The sequence below is a fragment of the Podarcis bocagei genome (assembly GCF_964188305.1).
Source record: "Podarcis bocagei genome assembly, chromosome: 16".
In the NCBI taxonomy this organism is placed as follows: Eukaryota; Metazoa; Chordata; class Lepidosauria; order Squamata; family Lacertidae; genus Podarcis; species Podarcis bocagei.
The window spans coordinates 13,552,770-13,570,038 of NC_138142.1; the positions used below are offsets into that span (position 1 = coordinate 13,552,770).

The following is a 17,269-nucleotide window of genomic DNA, read 5'->3' on the forward strand; positions in this document are numbered from 1 at the left end:
GTTAAGTCAGGCTTCCTCAAACTTGGCCCTCCAGATGTTTTTGGTCCCATGATCCCTAGCTAGCAGGACCAGTGGTCAGGGATGGTGGGAATTGTAGTCTCAAAACATCTGGAGGGCCGAGTTTGAGGAAGCCTGTGTTAAGTTGTACTTATTTGTCCTGAATCCTCTGACATTCAGCTTTACTAGATTTCTCCCTGAGTTCTAGTGTTAGGAGACAGCAAGAAAAACATTTATTTCTCTACACCACACATGCTTTTATGTGCTTCTATCAGGCCACCTCTTACTTGTCTTTCCTCTAAACTAAAAAAAATCCCAAATACCTTTCCTCATAAGGAGAGTCATTCCATCCCCTTGATCATTCTGGCTGTCCTTTCCAGACCATTTTTCCAGCTCCACAATATTCTTTTTGAGATTAGGCAACTGGGACTGAGGAGTAGATGGGTACGCTTTTTCGTTGCTCCCATTTGTACTGATTCCTGACCATGTGGAGGTGGGGGTGGTTCTCAATTTTTGGGGTCAGCGGGAGAGATGATTCCAGCATTTTCTCCACCCTCAATTCCTCAAATGTTGTGTTGCCCTGTGGCATCCAAGATAAGAAAAATAAATGGCGGCCTTCAGCAGTGGGCTCCATTTCCAGCAGAAGTTGTCATCTTCTGATGGATGAGGTGGACTCATACAATGGGACTTTTGATCTAGTTCCCCATATTGTTCCCTGTGCACAAGTGCAGAATGTGGGCTACATGGCTACTAGTCAGAGTGGTGTCATGAATGAGCCAGCTCCCTGGGGAGGTTTGCAGCCAGCTCCCAGGGAAGGGTTGTTGCCAACTGAAGAAAGCAGCCAGGAACAGAGAGGGTTAACTGCCATGCAGGATGAGCATCAGCTAGTGCTAACTCCCCCGCCCCTTGGAATGCCTGTAGATAAGGGAATGGCTGAGAGCAAGCTAGAATGCAGTCAAAGCTTGCCGGAAGCACAAACAGGAGGGAAAGAGTTAAGAGACAGCCTCTCAGAGAATGGGGAAGAGGCGGGAGCTGACCCACTCAGTCCGAGGTCTTGGCGAATGGGAGGGCTGCAAGACAGGTAGCAAAACAGAAGACGTATGAAGCGAAAGTTCAGTTGCTTCTGGTCTCGACGGAAGCAGTCTTCAGAAGGGTCATCTTGATTGATGATGGTGGAGGCTCTGTTAAAGCTGTTCGGAGCTATCTGTTTGTTTTGTCCCCCCCCCAAAAAAATATTAATTTTCCATATTGATAACAAACAAATAAGAAAACATTACAATATATAAAAAAGAAAAAACAAACAAACATTTATCCTCACTGTTAAAATCCCAATTTTGTTATCATTGTTAAATGACTTCCTCGAATCCCCCTAGTTGAGTTTCCATGTAGATCATTGTAGCAGTTTTCCAATACTACTTTTAAATAAAATTAACTTAATTAATTAACATCTGTCTTTCTTTTCAAATTGTCTTCTATCCATAATGTTATATTTACATATTTAACTCCTAGGCCAATTTGGTACTTACAAGTAATTCTAGTTATATTATCTTAGAATATTTAGCTAAATAGTCCTTAAATTTCTTCCATTATTCTTGGTACTCCTCCTCTTTCTGATTCTTCCAGTCAGGTCAGCCAGCTCCAAAAAGCCCATCATCTTCATCTGCCATTCCTCCACTGTTGGTAATTCTTGTAGTTTCCAGTTTTTGTCTAACAAAATTCTTGCTGCAGTTGTGGCATACAAAAACAGTCTAATATCTTTCTTGGGCAATTCCAAACCTATTATTCCAAGTAGAAAGGCTTCTGGTTTTTTTTAATAAATGTATATTTCAGCATCTTTTTCAATTCATTGTAAATCTTTTCCCAGAAGTCTTTCACCTTGGGACACGTCCACCATATATGATAAAAGGTTCCTTCCTTTTCCTTGCATTTCCAACATAAATTGTCACTCGTATGATAAGGATCTATCTGTTTGTTTTGACAGTAAGTCATCCTTTTTAATGAACTATGCTCACTGTGTTATCAAGCCGGGGACTGGACTCCTGACAGGTGGCCGTGAGCTGCTCTCAGAGTTGGAGGCACTAATGCTTCTGGACAGCAGTTGCTGAAAATTGCAGGAGGGGAAAGTGCTCTTCTACTTGAGTCCTACTTGAGAACAGGATGCTCACAGGATTTTTGTGGGGAGGAAATGAAAAGGGGGCAGAACCAGTGCTATTTTTCTAGAAAAAGAGGTGCTGGAACTCACCACGAACACTTCCCTTGTTCCCTTATAATGGCAATGGCGCCCACCTGAGAAGTGTCAGAACTATATATTATCCATTCTCTAGTTGTTTTTTGTTTCGATATTAAGAATTATGTAAAACTTTATTGTACATTACAAATAACTCCATATTAGCAGAAATTGAGTGATATTTGTAAAGAAAAAGATCAAAGGAATGTATACAAAGCAGAAAGAAATGATATTATACAATGTAAAGAATGTTATATCAAACAGTATAATTAGAAGGAGGGAAGGATTTTGCTGATGAGTACTTTTACTATGTAAATAACTTTGTCTCTTTTTTAAAAAAATGATTTCTTTGTTTCTTATCTTTGTTACTTCATTATTTCTTTTTTTCTTTATAAAATTTCTATTTCATATATTTTTTTTCTTCATTTTTTTTACCTGTTAAAAGATAATGCATAATGTTTGTATAGACATGCAAATCTTTTAATCAATAAAGAATTGAGAGAGAGAGAGAGAGAGAGAGAGAGAGAGAGAGAGAGAGAGAGAGAGATAAGTGTCAGAACTGAGCTCCAGTGAGTTCTGACTGAGAAAAAGCCTTGGGCAGAACCACGTAGGCCACTTTGAGATCCTAGGAGAAGAAGATGGGATATAAATGTAATTTTAAAAATACTTCAAAGATGCAAGAACTGAACTGTTAATATAGTTGGTTGGGCTTGCCTTGCGGATTGGTCCAACAGCCAGCCGCCCACTAATTTAACATAACCATCAAAATCATAGAGCAGAATTTCTTTCTTTCTTTCTTTCTTTCTTTCTTTCTTTCTTTCTTTCTTTCTTTCTTTCTAAAAAACAACAACCTTCATGATTCTGTATAAGATTAATTTTAGACTTTAGGGAATCATCACAATTTTTGTAGCCAAGGCAGACCTATTGGCTTTTATCACATAATTGGACTTGAATTGTCTATTTTTCTTTCTTTAGCCTACACTTTTTGTGGTTCTCTTGAAATTACAAGCTCGGCTGTTATACAACATAAACGCTGGGTTCCTCCCCCCCCGATATATGTGCTAGTCATACATTAAAAACAAAGGAGAAAGTTTGGATCCTAACATCTAGATTGGTGTACTGTTAAAATTGCAGCTCCTCGCTGTATATTTATTTTTGTTACTTATGCGGAGGACCGAATCCAAAATACTCGGGAGTGCAACAGCTCGGGGAATATCCAGTTTTAAACCAAGTAGCTGGAATCTGGGCTCTAATGCAGCCAAACAGATAAAGCTAAAATAACCTCCTGAACAACCAGAGAATTCAAGAGAGACTCTTTCTTCCAAAGAAAACATGTGTGGCTTTTAAAAACATGATTACTGAGCATCTTGGCTGGCGGTTAGGATGTGGCTCCGATGTCCTGATAATCAAAGCCTTCCCATTCTGAACACTGGGGGTTGCCTTGATTTTGATTCTGGGGTGAGTCACAGAACCCAAACAATGTTATGAAACATCATTAAGCAGTTGCTTCAGATGCCTTGTGAATTTTGGAATGAGCTCCCAAAAGCTTGTAGGGATGGCTGCGGACTTGGACGGCTTCTCCAGACCTCTCTCTAGGTCACCCTACCACAAACTCTAGCATTCCTTCACACCCATGGGTAGGCAAACTAAGGCCTGGGGGCCGGATCCAGCCCAATCGCCTTCTAAATCCGGCCCGCGGACAGTCCAGGAATCAGTGTGTTTTTACATTAGTAGAATGTGTCCTTTTATTTAAAATGCATCTCTGTGTTATTTGTGGGGCATAGGAATTCGTTCATTTCTCCCCCTTAAAAATATAGTCTGGTCCCCACAAGGTCTGAGGGACAGTGGACCGGCCCCCTGCTGAAAAAGTTTGCTGCCCCTGCCTCGGACAGCTAAGCAGGCTGGGAGTGGGTGTCCCACCAGGGTCCGGCTGCTTCTTTGAGTTTATAACTATTCTAACAAGACTTCCACCTCAGGCCTCAAACCAGCTCTACATAGTCCTGGGATATGTCCCTGAATTCTGCTAATGCCTGTTGCTTGCCTGGATGAAGGACAGAGGTGTGTGTGTGTGTGTGTGTGTGTGTGTGTGTAGAAGCTAGCCTACTGTACAAAGGTTAAAATTATACTCATTGCTGTGCTCACTTTTGCCTCTGACCCTGCCCACCACTGGCAACAGCTACTAAACGTTTGCTCAGAAGGAAATGCGGCCTTCAGGCTGAAAATGTTCTCTCTTTTTGGAAGTTTATATGCAACTCAGCTTGCGTACCCACCAACATTTCTCCGATGAAAATAGGGACGTCCAGTGTTATTTTCCAAGAAAAAGAGGTGCCAGAACTCACCATGAACACCTCGTAAGGTCTGCAGTTCGAATCCGCGTGACAGGGTGAGCTCCCATCGCTTTGTCCCAGTTCCTGCCAACCTAGCAGTTCAAAAGCACACCAGTGAGAGTAGATAACTAGGTACCGCTGCGGCAGGAAGGTAAATGGTGTTTCCGTGCGCTCTGGAACTTGTCACGGTGTCCTGTTGCGCCAGAAGCGGTTGAATCATGCTGGCCACATGACCCAGAAAAGGTGTCTGAGGACAAATGCCAGTTCCCTTGGCCTGAAAGTGGAGATAAGCTCCATACCCCATGGCCAAATTCAATTGGACTTAACCATCCAGGGGTCCTTTACCTTTATTTCTCTTAGAATAGCAATGTCGCTCACCTGAGAGGTGCTGGAACTGAGTTCTGGCGAGTTCAGGCTGAAGAGAAAGCTCTGAGGACATCCTTTTCCATACCTGCAAAATTTCTCTGATGAAAATAGTGATGTCCTATCATACCTTCCAAGAAAAAAGCACACCAAGAACTCAGGCCAATGTAAGTTTCAATAGCGGGAGTGGTCCCTACTCGCAAATCAATAGTCAATTGTAACAAAAACTAACCCATTCAAAAGTATGTATTCCAACAAAGATTACAAACTCAAATAGAGATTACAAACTCAAACTCATAAAGATATGTATAACACAATAATTCGTTACAGAATTAGAGATAATGAGTAGAGATTTATGAGTAGAGATAAGTTCATGTTAGTCCATAGTCAGATTCAACGTGAAGATCTTAGTTTCAATCATTGAGCAGAAGTCAGAAGTCAATTATGGATCAGAAACCAGGACAGGGCCTTGTTTCGATGTATTCACCTTCACCAGCTAATTTTTAAAGGGCTGTGTAAGTTTGAAGACTTTCGGATAAATATATCCTGTTATTTTCTACATTTCTCAGAGATAACTATGGTATATTTATGCACTTTTTCCCTCTCTGCGCAGCATCTCTCCTTCACAGGAGAGGCGCTGCGCAGAGAGGGAGAGCTGTGCAGTGCCACTTCAGCGAAGCGGGAGGAGGAACAGAAGGGGCTCCGTTCCTCCTCCCGCTTCGCTGAAGGGGCACTGCGCAGCGCCATTCACTCCATAAGATGCACTCACATTTCCCATTACTTTTTAGGAGGAAAAAAAGTGCATCTAATGGAGCGAAAAATACAGTATATCAGCCCCCCCCCCATTTATTAGATTTTCTGTGGTAAGGAAAATCTGGATTAAATGAAGAAAAAGTATGGGCTAGTATTTTGATTATTTATTTATTTCAGTCATTCATTCATGACTTGCTTCCTGTGAGATATCCCAAAATGATTTATGATATAATAAGGAGATCTATAAAACAGTTACATAAATTTAAAAAGCTTTTTTTAAAATATAAAAAAGCAAACTAATATATATATAAGAACAGTCTGAAAGAAAGAACAACAGAATCAAGTGGGATAAAGTTTTTAGAAGGTTGTTGAAAGAAGAACAACTTTAAAAGGAGCAAAAAAACCAAAAGAGAAAGAGAAGGCAACTTTCTTATATGCAATGGGAGGGAGTTCCAAAAGGTATAGATGCCACCACACTAAAGGCCCAATTCGGACATCACGCACAATGGACCTCCTGACAGGATGGCATTTGCAGGACGCCCTATACTGTGATACAAATCCATGGTGCGACTACATTTGGAATACTGTGTACAGTTCTGGCTGCCTCACCTCCAAGAGGATATTGCAGAGTTGGAAAAAGGGTTGCAGCATCTGGGACCTCTTAGTTTAGAGAAAAGTAGAGTGAGAGGTGACATGGGAAAGGTTTATAAAAACTATGCATGGCATGGAGAAAATAGATAGAGGGAAGTTTCTCTCTCCCTCTCCCTCTGTGGTGTAGTGGTTAAGAGCGGTAGCCTCGTAATCTGGTGAACCGGGTTTGCGTCCCCACTGCTCCACATGCAGCTGCTGGGTGACCTTGGGCCAGTCACACTTCTCTGCAGTCTCTCAGCCCCAATCACCGCACAGAGTGTTTGTTTTGGGGGAGGAAGGGAAAGGAGATTGTCAGCTGCTTTGAGACTCCTTAGGGTAGTGATAAAGCGGGATATCAAATCCAAACTCCTCCTCCTCCTCCTCCTCTTCTTCTTCTTCTTCTTCTTCTTCTCTCTCTCTCTCTCTCTCTCTCTCTCTCTCTCTCTCATAACACTGCAACTCATGGATATCCAATGAAGTTGAATTTTGGAAGATTCAGGACGGATAAATGAAACTACATGCAGCACATAGTTAAATTATGGAACTCACTCCTACCGGAGGCAGTGACAGCCACCAGCCTACTTAGCTTTTAAAGAGGGTTAGACAAATGCATGGAGGACAGGGCCATTGATGGCGATGTTCTGCCTCCATGATTGAAGGCAGCAATTCTTCTGAATACCAGTTGCTGGAAACTAGAGGAGGGGAAAGGGCTCTTGTGTTTGAATCCTGCTTGTGAGTTTCCCACAGGCATTTGGTTGGCTACTGTGAGAACAGGATTTTGGGCTAGATGGGCCTGATCCAGCAGGGCTCCTCTTAAATTCTTGCATCTTGTAGAATGTAGTGATTGGTTGGGTTTATATGGTGTGAAATAATCTTTAAAGTACCCAGAGCCCAAGTTGCATAGGGCTTTGTACTCCAATACCAGTACTTTGAACCCAGATTGGTAACTAACTGGCAGCCATTTTGATGATGATGATGTCGCATGGATAGTGTGCAAAATATTTAAGAATGGACACAATAAGTCCACAATAAGCTGTTGTGTGGAGACGCCCATTCATTCCCTTTGTTCTGAACCAATTCTGACTCTAAATTAATATCAAAGCTTGCAAAGGAGGCTTTTTTTTTTAAAAAAGCTTCTATTGGAGGGCAAGGTCTAGTCTAGGAAGGGAGCTTGTTAAATAAACATGTTGCTACCCAAAGACCTGGTGCCGTGATGATGGAGAACATCAGAATTTCCTTCTCGCTTCTGAGTGAAGCCGACGAGAGACATCTGTCTATAACATGACTTTGTCTTCATTAGTTCTTCAGAATGCAAGAAAGACTTTCCTCTGGAGGTACCACTGTGTGTGCTGTTTTCCCCTCACCTCCTCTTCAAGAAGAACTTCTTTGCAGATCAAATAGAAATCAAGTTGCTAGAAGGGACTTGTTTCCAGAATACTCAACAGAATCCTTTCTTGTGCCACTGAAAGATTATTTGTCGGGTGGCACCACGTACAAGATGTTTATATATCCTGCCAAGCAGTGGATCATGGGTCTCTCAAGAAGAACTTGCCAGGTAGACTAAATGAAGTGGGTTATGGGTTGTGCAAGCTTTTAAATGGCATACTCTGACAAGTATGCCAACTCTGAGGTTGCCAGGACACAGGACTGAGCAACAAATGCCCCTTCCACATTCACAGCCCCATTGGTAGGCCATGTATTGGGGGGCAGAGTAATAGTTGTGGCTTCCACTGTTTAATGCTAGGTGTGTAGTGTCTTGGCTAGAGCGTTGGGAGACCAAGGTTCAAATCGCCACTTGGCCATGAAACTCACTAGGAGACCTTGGGCAATTCTTAGCTTAACCTACTTCAAAGGTCATTGTGGAGTGGGGAGTGGGAAAACCATGTATGTCGTCTTGGGCTCCTTGGAGAAGAAGGTGAGATATAAATGCAAGAAATAAACACATTAGAGCCATGTAAAGTGAGAGCTCTCTACATGCACATAACTCTATCCAGATAGCACTTCAGGAGGGGGTGAAGGAGGGTTAGTGAGGGCTGTGGCCCGAAGAGGGGTGTTGTTGAGGTCTGGATACAGAGTCCAGGGACTCAGCTTTAAAATGTGTTGCAAAGTGCAATATACAAATTTGACACTAGATGGCAACAGTGAGCTATGCCAAACTCAATGTATTTTTCAAAACTTTTTTTTAAAAAAGCATTTTCAGAACTTTTTTAAAAAAAATTTATGTACATTCCACCCAGGCCTTATGCTCTCCTGTCCTACACAAACACCCACTTGGGTGATGCGGCATTCCTGGCACTAAACTCTGTAACAGCACTATTGTTGTTTTACCCATTTATGAATTGCCTTACGCGCTGAGTCTCAAGGCAATTTTGCAAGCATGCCATGAAACCATCTAAAAATAGTTTTAAAAGAAGTACAAAACCCAACTAAAGATAGATCTAAAAGGAATACGGGATAAACAATCGGGATGCTTTCATCCCATCGGAAAGCTTGCTGAAAGAAGAAACGCCTTCAATTGTTTCCGGAAACAAGTAAGGGCTGTTCCACAAAACACGGGCAGCCCTCTTGAAATTCCTGATCTGATATTTTAGGGACTTCAAATATGGCAGTCTTGAAATGGCTATACTGAACACCGCCATGCCAGAGTTCAGGGCAGGAGAGCAAAGCTGTGGAAGGAGGGAGGTGAAGAAAAGATGGCTGCGCCTGAATTTTCTGCTCCAGAAATGTATAACTCTTCTGTCGCTCTGGCCTGAAAGCATTGGCCATGACAGCCATGTAATAAAACTCTGATGTATGACAAAATAATGAACCACCGAATACATCGCCCTCCTGCGCTGCCTCTGCAGCCTCGCCTGGCTTTTGCCTGGAGAGCACAGCTTGTAAATATATCTGGGTCTCGCCCTGCTACTAACAGGCTAGTGGAGCATTGCCACAAGGTTATTTATTTTACACTCTGGGCTCTGCTTCTGAGCCATGGAGTGTAAAAACAATCAGAAGGACAAAGTGTAAATTCTCCCTGCTGATTTATTTACTGTTGTGTTTTTATAGGCCCACATGGCTCGGGGTTTTCGCGCTAGGCCCGACCATTCAAGCAGAGCCCGCGCCGTACACTTCCAGAGAAATGAATGACTTTATAAATTCTCTACAATAATAATCCCACGTACAGGAATGCATGCAGAGGAACACCCAGACAGGGCTGGAATGTTTTTAAGAATATAAGATTGTGCTTTTTTGGTCAGGGAAACACATTTCTCTCAGGGCTCTGTGGTATGGCCTAGGCTCCAGGCCTGTCTGCCTACCACCTGTAATGAACCCTTGGGGAGAGTCTCGTTCGGGCCACCCAAACCGAGAGGAGGCTCAGAAGACAGCGGCTCTGGGATGTTAACAGCCTTAATGAACCTTGGTCCATTGGAGACTCTAAACAGCCATCTTAATTTTTTGTTTTTTAAAGGGCCTTGATAGGAAAAACATCTGATTTGGCTCCGTTCTGTATCCTCGATTAACTGAAGTGGCCTCTCAAGTCTCCACCGTGGAAGAAAAAAAGCAAAACTTAGTCTCTCCTAATGAAATGCAATAAACACTTTCTACACACACACACACACACACACACACACACACACACACACACACTCCTTTGAAAGCGTCAAAGATTTCTTAACAAAGATCAGTTTGTCTGTATCTGCACCTCTTTCATTTCTCTTTCTCTTTCTCTTTCTCTTTCTCTTTCTCTTTCTCTTGTTCATTCACTCCTCTCTTTTTTTTTGGAGGCAACTGTGCAAACCTACCTAAAAATGCACAGTGGTGCCCCGCAAGACGAATGCCTCGCAAGACGAAAAACTCGCTAGACGAAAGGGTTTTTCGGTTTTTGCGTTGCTTCGCTAGACGAATTTCCCTATGGGCTGGCTTCGCAAGACGAAAACGTCTTGCGAGTTTGTTCGCTTTTTCATTAAAGCCGCTTGAAGAGGCGCAGTTGCGACGAACCGTGCTTCGCAAGACGGAAAACAAAGATGCCTGTATTGCAGGGGGTTGGACTAGATGATCTTAGGGGTCCCTCCCAACGTGACAATTTTATGATTCTGGAATGGTCATATATACCCTGCTTTTCGGACCACAAACTTCTATCTGAAGGGCTTTCGGAGGGAATGTCCTCTGAAAGGCATCGTTTATTTCAGGGGTGAGGAAAAAAAATTCCAGCTCGAAGATCACAGTGTCTTCTTCTACTTTATGGGACAACGTGTCAGTGATAGGCAGGGCCCGAGGTGAAAATGGACGGAGCAACAATGGTGCGTTTCACCTCTGCATAATAGACTGCACACTCATCTCAGTATTCTCCATCTGGGCAAGCAAGAAGCATGATCAGAGTCCAAGGACAAATCTCAGCCAGGCAAAAACACGCAAGGAAGGTGTGAAGCTGGGTCACTGGGATACGTCGCCTGAGGAGAGTCCTGAGGGCCAGAAAGAGAGGAATGGTGGGCCACATTTGGCCCCAGGCCTTGGGTTCCCAACCCAAGCTGTCCTATCTAGGGATGCCAGGCCTCCAGGTCTTACCTGAAGTGTCCAGGTGTGCCTGGCTCCCTCCAGGTGGCAGGAAGACGGCTTGAATTTCCAGGTGGGCTGTTATGTACTGAGTTGAATAGGATCCAAAATGCAGTAGTCTGATTGGTCCTAGAACAATAGGATCCAAAATGTAGCAATCTGATTGGTCCTAGAACAATAGGATTCAGAATGCAGCAGTCTGATTGGTCCTAGAACAATGCAGCAGTATGATTGGTCCGCAGGAGCCACCCAATCCAGCTCCAGATGGAAGTGAATCGACAACCTGATTGGCCTACAGGAGAATTCTGGAATTAGCCAATCACGTGAGGCCCATTGTGTAAATAATGTATATAAAGCAGATACTTTGGGGGAACTTTCATTCCTCCTCACCACTATGAGCTGAATAAAGGGCATGAAATCCACTCTCGACTCTGAGTATATTTCATGGGCGCGAGTGCCTTTAATAATGACAGAGAAGCTAAAAGGTGGAAACCTTTCTCCATTACCTAGTTGCCCCTTCCACTGCTGATATTAATGATCAAGGTGGTAAACTGCTTCCTCCGATTTCGCAAAGACCCTTGTGGTCAGATGTAACTTCCAGACATTTCTGGTCACTGCTTTGATAGCAACGCAAGCTGCGCCTGCTTTGAGTTTCCTTGCGCTGTGCATAACTGTCTCAAATTTCATTAAGAAATGAAAAATAAAACATCTCAGATCTGGCGCAAGGCGGTGCCTTTCCTAATGCTTCTCCCCAGATGGAAGGGAAAAGGCACTCTGTGCGCTGTTCCAAACTAGCAGAAGGCATCTGTGCGTAGATTCAGAAGCACTAGCAGGCTCCTGTCTGCATAACTCGAGCTGAAACAGGAACAGTATGTACAGATCCTTCCCACCACTCAAAACTCCTATCTAGCAGCTGGGGCAGAGCAATACGCACCCGTCCTTCTCGTGTTAATTAAAGACCTCTTTAAGCTTTCTTTTTCTATCCAACGTTGCTGGGTATGCAGGAAGAGATTAGAGCTACGGCAGGCATTAAAAATAAAACAAAACCCCCCAATGATTCATTGGGGGGTTATGGACAAAAGGAATATTTTTTTAAAAAAATCATAGTGGGTAAAAAAAATCTGAATGCTTTGGGAGGGCAGGCCACCACTTTATTTACCTTACTTAACCTTGCAAGGTGGCCAAGGGCTTGGGAAGGACCATGTCTCAGTGATGGAGCAACTGTTTTGCGTGCAGAAGGTCTGATCCCCAGCATCTCTACTTAGGGTGATAAATCTGAAATTCTGGAGAGCTCCTGCAGATGTGCATAGATAGTGCTAGATGCAAAGGGGTGGGGTGAGGAATTGCATCCGCCACCTTCAGCCTCTTGGGGAAGAAATAAATCTAATTAATAAACGTTGGCATCTTGAAGCAGATTGTAGAGGTTGCCTGCATCCTGCTGGATAATTCCGACAAAGCCCCAGAGGTCAACTCAAAATGCCTTCGTGCAGTTTGCTGGAGTATTATTATGTGCACGCTGTATGCAGCTCGTTGCAGCTACAGTTTCCATGCTCAGATGGCACCGTGGCATTCATTTACACTGGTGCTATTTAGGGTGACACAGATAAGAACCCGGGTCTAAAAATTCAACAGTAGGTGGAAAAACCCGGCGCTCTCCGACAGCCTTAGGGGACATATCAAAATAGCATCCGGCTGATAAAGGGCCGTTGCTACCATCACAGCCGTGGCGTCTAGGAACGGATGCCCACCTGATGCTGGCATTCATAAGGAAGATGCGATGGGAAGTCCTTCTGAGATCGTGGCAGCTGCTATAAACGATACATTCTTAACATCTCCCATTAAAGTGCACCAGAGCAAGGAGCAGTCTGGAGCAGGCAGGAAGGGAGAGAAGATCATTGGCTGTGCTTTGTGGCATTCCTGGACTCCTTCCAGGTAAGAACTCTCTTTTTCTTTAACGGAGAATATTCTTTTTTTCCACCCACCCCCTTCCCCTGTAGACCTTCGGATGTTATAACAGCTGTTTGTAAACACTGCAAATCCAAAATTAGCAGGGGGGTTGAGCAGGAGCATCATTTATCAACGTCTGCCCTCTGGAGCATCTTAAAAATGTTGCAGATACGTTGGCACATTGGTAAGGGATTTGGAGAGCTGGGCGGGGAAGCCAGTAGCCAGCAGGCAGTCTCTTAGCAGAGATGCCCCCCAGCCCCCTTGTCACGGGACATGGGCTGCCACTCCAGAGAATGTCCATTTGGCCACACAAATCAAGACTGGTTGGCACTAATGAAACACAAGCCTTCGGAGGGTTGAGAATGAATTTTGTCTCATTAATCATGCTTGGCTTCAGGAGGCATGAGACTTGCTTTGAGAGCAACCCATGCTTAAGAAAGCCCTCTGTACTGTGCCCTCCAGCTTGAGGACGGGGCAGCCAGGAACACAGAAAATGTGGCTCCCCCAAAATGCCCAGAATGTTAAAACATGAGCATAGAAAAAGTGCATGGCTGCATCATCCCCAAAGCCCGTTTTGTCCCACATCCTGTTCTCACGGTGGTCAACCAAGATGTCGACAGAAAGTAGAGAAGGTGGAGAAATTTGATTTAAACTTGAAGGCTAATCTGTTTGGAATTCACAGTTTTCGAAACAACATGAGCTCCAAAACGCAGCCATCCTTCCAAATTCACACATATTTACATTTTTCAATGCAGTTCTCCAATCAAACCATGTTTACAAAAATGCATATATTAGAGGAAAGCGGGCATTGAATGGCTATGTTAGGGAAAACTTACAAAAGGGCATTACTGTATTCAGGGAGATTGCTTGCAAAAAATTGTGCATCGGTCAAAACTGCATACAAAACTGTGTTTATTAGGAGACATCACCACTAAAATGCTGGTGCTTTTTCAGGATGTTTTAAGTAAATAAACAACAACTACTACTAATAGAAGTAGTAGTATTAGTATTAGTAGTAGTAGTAGTAGTAGTAGTAATAATAATAATAATAATAATAATAATAATAATAATAATGTATTTATCCCCTGGATTTTCCTTTGATGGGTCTCAAGGCAGCTTACAGATAAAAACAAGAACTGCTAAAATATAGAATAGAAATAATTAAAAAACAGTTAAACATTGATAGGAATTAAAACTTTATAAATCTATTAGAAGCATACAAGCAATTACAGTTACAATAAAAAGCAGCATGGCACTAGCCATTTCATTAAAAGCAGTCAGTTCCCACAAGCCTGCTGGAACAAGAAAGTGTTCACCTGTTGGCAGAAGGAGAGAGTTTCCTTCCATGCCTAATGGACAGCTAGCAAGCAGGAACTGAGTGCAGTTGACTTGAAAAACTAGAAACGGAGAGAAAGCAAAATGGACAGATCTCTCCATCCCTAATATCGTTATGTACGATTTCCCCTTCGTGAAAAATTGCATCAACCTGGCATACTTTTATTCCATATGCAACACCGATAGGGCATGCTTAAAGGCCCCTGACTTGAAAACCAGAATGACTTGGAAGGTTAATATAATTCAATAGACATTTGGCACTTCTGCTGGGGGTGGGTCGGATTGTTGAACGTTAATTATTTCTCCTTGCATACCGTATTTTTCGCTCTATAAGACGCACCAGACCAGAAGACGCACCTAGTTTTTGGAGGAGGAAAACAAGAAAAAATATATTCTGAATCTCAGAAGCCAGAACAGCAAGAGGGATCGCTGCGCAGTGAAAGCAGCAATCCCTCTTGCTGTTCTGGCTTCTGGGATAGCTGTGCAGCCTGCATTCGCTCCATAAGACGCACACACATTTCCCCTTATTTTTTAGGAGGGAAAAAGTGAGTCTTATAGAGCAAAAAATACGGTAATTGTTGTTCCTTGTATAAATAAGTGGAAGCAATAAGTAAGTGAAAATCATAAAATATTTTGGGGAGGTATATGGAAGAAAGCAAATAAGGATTGCATGTGCAGATGGCTTTGTTGTTCTTCTGAGTTTTCTTTTGCAAAGCACCATTAAAAGTGTCGCACTTTTTGTGTGTGTGTGTGTCTGAATCCAGCTATTTATAGCAGAAGAAACATAATTTACTTTTGGCAAGGGGGCTTTCTGAAAACCCAAAGTGTTGCAGAAATGGGCAAAATGTCCTTGTGTGGTCTGGCATAAAGGAGAACCAAAACAAACGATGGGTTTTTTAAAAGTGACAGTGTTTCTCCGCAACGATTTTTCCTTCGAGCACTCTGGACCTTTTGCCGCCCTGGCTATCACTCCTTCCTCTTTGCCGCTCCACACGCCTCTGTCCATCTGGAGCTTTGCTGGGTAATGCCCCTTTGACATGTCCATCAAATCTTTTCCATGACTTGATTGATTGGTGTAGAATATCTGTGGAGTCTAGGTCCTCCCCCTTCCTTTCCTCCCAACTTTTGCTGGATAAATTTCAATGAGCCTGGGAGGACTCTTATATTCTCGTTCTCTCTCTTTCTTAAAAAACACACACCTCACTGATAGCGTTGACGGTTGGCAAACAGACCCAGGATATATGTTATTTTCCATTCCCAAAGAGGAATGTTATGATATATTAAACTGAGCGAGGTGTCTAATTTGCTGTTGCGGTGCGTACACACTGCTGAAATTATTAGAGTTGCGGAGAGGATTTATGAATCCCAGAGGGAACAAGTCATAACCCCACCCCAAAACCTGAATCTGAACACTGTTCCTTTTTTTTGGGGGGGGGGTGTCTGGTCTGCTTCTAGCCTGCTTCCTGGTTAACACTCTCCCCAAAAAGCACATTGATTTAGTAACACACACACCTCCCGTTTCTCCTAAGTTTGAAAGATATCCTAGGAAAAACCAATTGCCTTACAAAATCTGAAGTTCTAAACATATCAGCAGCTGAAGCACATGAAGGTTCAGACTACTGGGAAGGCCTGTTGAACTTGTTGTTTTTCTCTGTGCGGGAACGTATTGTTATACCCTAGAAATTAATAAATTGTAGGATTTTGATTAATCGGGATACGGATGAAAGTACCAGCTGCAGAGCTGGGCCAGAGAAGGAATCCCAGGGATGGCTTAGTGAAGAGCAGATCTGTTAACATGACAAAAGGAGTTGATCTGAGAGGATTCCTTTGGCGGGGCGCGGGGAGAGAGACAGGTGGTGATGGGGTGTGTGCTTGAAGTGACAGAAAAATAGAGTTTTGAGCAAGATGTTCTGGGAAGGAGGAGGAGGAGGAAAAAAGACTGGGATCCATCTTGGGCAGGCTGGCCGAAGGCTGGTTGGGAGAAATGTCTTGGACTCCAGGGCGGCATTGCTGTGGGGGACAAGTGGGTGGAGCAACAAATGTATTTTTAAACCTTTAAACAGTAGACTAGTTTCTGTGTGCATGCACCCCCCTAGCGTCCATCCGGACAAGCAAGAGGCATTGTCAGAGTCCAAGGTCACATTCCGTCTAGGCAAAAACATTCAAGGAGGTTTTGATGCAAGCAGTGGTGTAGTGATCCAGGGTTGTAGTGTATGTCAAACACCTATTGCTATTTCTGCAGCAGGATCCCAGCAGAGTCCCTTTCTGCAGAGACATCCAATCAGCACGAAAGGGAGTTTCTTAGCCACTGAGATGTCTTCTCACCCTTTGTGCTGATTGGAGCCAACCAGAGTGAAAGGAGGTGGGTCACTCACGGAGGATTGGCTCCTAGGGTCACTCTGGAAAAGGCTTAGGAGGGACACAGGGGAGTTGTTGTTCTGTACACTCCAAATTCAAGCATTTAGGTACCCTGAAACGACAGCAGGCTTCACCTTCGAAAGAACGGCATGCAAGTTCTCTTCTGTACAATGGAACTTCAAGGAAAACACAAGTCGCTTCGAAAGAAGACGTTGGAACCCTCCAAATCATTTGCCCGTGTACGTATACAGAAAATAGTAGGTCTAGATGAAAGGCAAAGCATGGATATCTGCACTGGTTGTTGCAATGCATCCCTGATTATTTGCATTATGGTATAATTATAAAATTATTATAGAATCCCAGAACAGGGGTCGGCAACGAAAGAAGAATGGCAGATGAAAATAACGGACTATGCAGAATTGAACAAAATGACAGGAAGGATTCGAAACCTGCGGGACCAGAGATTTACAGAAGACTGGAAGAAGTATATGAACTATTTGAAAAGCAATTGTAACCAACAAATTATGCTAGTAGGACTACAAAATAAGTTTTGTAAAGAGGAATATATGAAGTGCTACAAAGTAGATAAAGAATAGAGAGATTGGTTATGAGTTTTAAATGTAACAGGGAAAATAAGAAATGTATACTAAGAGATTAGATTGGAAAATTTTCAGACAGGACTGATGGAAGTCAAAAAAAATTGAATAAGATGTAAAAATATGTTTAATTACTGTTGAAAATGGTATGTTAAAAAAAACTAACACACACACACACACACACACACACACACACACAC

General features: G+C 43.0%; 1 long non-coding RNA gene across 1 annotated transcript; it reads left to right on the forward strand.

Moving 5' to 3' along the window:
- The first annotated feature begins 8,542 nt into the window (after positions 1-8,542).
- LOC308576362 lies at positions 8,543-9,892 on the forward strand. Its single transcript, XR_014003189.1, has 2 exons — positions 8,543-8,828; positions 9,749-9,892. It is a non-coding gene; the product is annotated as an uncharacterized lncRNA (long non-coding RNA).
- The last annotated feature ends 7,377 nt before the right edge of the window (positions 9,893-17,269 follow it).